Source organism: Propithecus coquereli, unplaced genomic scaffold, assembly GCF_000956105.1.
Source record: "Propithecus coquereli isolate 6110/MARCELLA unplaced genomic scaffold, Pcoq_1.0 Scaffold143, whole genome shotgun sequence".
Taxonomy (NCBI): domain Eukaryota; kingdom Metazoa; phylum Chordata; class Mammalia; order Primates; family Indriidae; genus Propithecus; species Propithecus coquereli.
In genome coordinates this window covers 440,646-442,431 of record NW_012138636.1, presented here as the reverse complement: position 1 = coordinate 442,431, position 1,786 = coordinate 440,646, and positions in this window count along the sequence as shown.

Sequence of the window (1,786 nt, the reverse complement as noted above, 5' to 3'; positions counted from 1 at the left end):
TACAACTACATAAAAACTTTACAAATATGAAATTTTAATTGCCTTGGGTCTTTTGAATATATTAATCAAAAAACATTAATCAAACTGTCTAAAGCATCTGTGTTACATTTACTCACAACAATTGTTGTCATAACTCAGGGGCTTAGATTTAGGCGGGCTCTAATCTCAGTCACTGAAGACAGTAAAAGTCAAAGCGTCATTACAATAGGATAACTGCACAAGTTGATGAAATTTCCAAAGGGACAAATGTTAGATGATTTGGACAGATATCCATGACTGAAAAAGTAAATTCAGGATGGAAAGAGAGAGAGAGAGAGAGATGATAGAATAAGGATTGGTGAGAATCAATTCTTGAAGACAGGGCGAGGGGAAGAATGAACGCTCTGGGAAGCTGCTCTGTTGATAGGAAGACAGATGAGTAACTGAAGGTAGAAGATACAGAATCCATCTCCAAACGGGAAAGGGCAATCGAAAGCAAGTTTCAGGTTTCTAGAAAACTAGGCTGTAATTCACTACAGGATTCTGTAAGCCAGTCAAACCTGAATAAGAAAGGAGAAGCCAGACAGAAGCTTTCTCATTTTGATTTGGCAGAAGTGGTATCAAATAGGAAGAGATACTGTGACATTTAATACGCAAGGGTGACCAGGGCTTACTCTCTTGCCACCAGCTCAGTAAGAACACAGTGAAATCCAGACCTCAGTTAACGGGCCAAGGGTACTGATCAGGATATGTGAAAGCCGGCGTGAATGGCCAGGAGAGACAATAACTGTGCACATCTCTTCCCAAGTCCATACTCAGTGACTTTAGGACAGTAGCTTGAAATTGGCCATGGTGCAAGTATTGTGCCATGGAAAATGCTAAATGCTAATGCTAAAAATCAGGGCATTTTTTTCTCCTTTTCCAAAGAGCCTGTTGTCAAACACTTCTTAATACTGTCGTTTTACACAGTTGACCCTTGAACAGGAAGGGATTAGAGGTGCCGACCCTGACTGAGTTGACCATTTGGGTATAACTTTTGACTCCCCTGAACGTAACTATTAATAGCCTACTCTTAATAGCCTTACCAATAACATAACAGTTGAGTAACACATATTTGCTATGTTTTATGCTTTGTATACTATACTCTTACAATAAAGTAACCTGGAGATAAGAAAATGTTATTAAGAAAATCATAAGGAAGACAAAGTACACTTACGGTACTGTACTGTATTGATGGATACCGTGATACCATTAAGCATGTGTTGTCTGTTTATAAGATGAATCCTCTGTCTGAAACACGGGCAACTGCAGCCACAGACATCACTCTACGGTACGTATCGAGACATTCAACTTATTTGTAATGTCATGATTTTTTCCTGCTTCCCGGGAGCACTTCAGCGTCACCGGTGCACTTCCCAAAGGACCCAGGGTGTTATTCAAGGTTTACAGTTTGCACTAAACACAGTGGCAAGAGATCTGTGAGAAATCACTTTTTACTGCAGTACGCTCACGCAGAGATGATGAGGGTCACGCAGTGTTTTAAGCAGGTACTCACGACACTTGAGCTCATCACAGCAGCAACAAGAGGTGTGTATGAAATAATCACAGTAGGAAAGTATATATTACAGTTAATTTTATGCAGTTATGATTTAATACTATATCTTTCTTTACATTTGTTTATATTTCTCTCTACTATGAATGGTACCATATATAGTCTGCAAGTGTGTGCATAAGTTTTGATAAATTTTAACTCTTTATAATAGATTTGTGTGTATTTTATGGCAGTAAATGATAAAGTGGACTAATA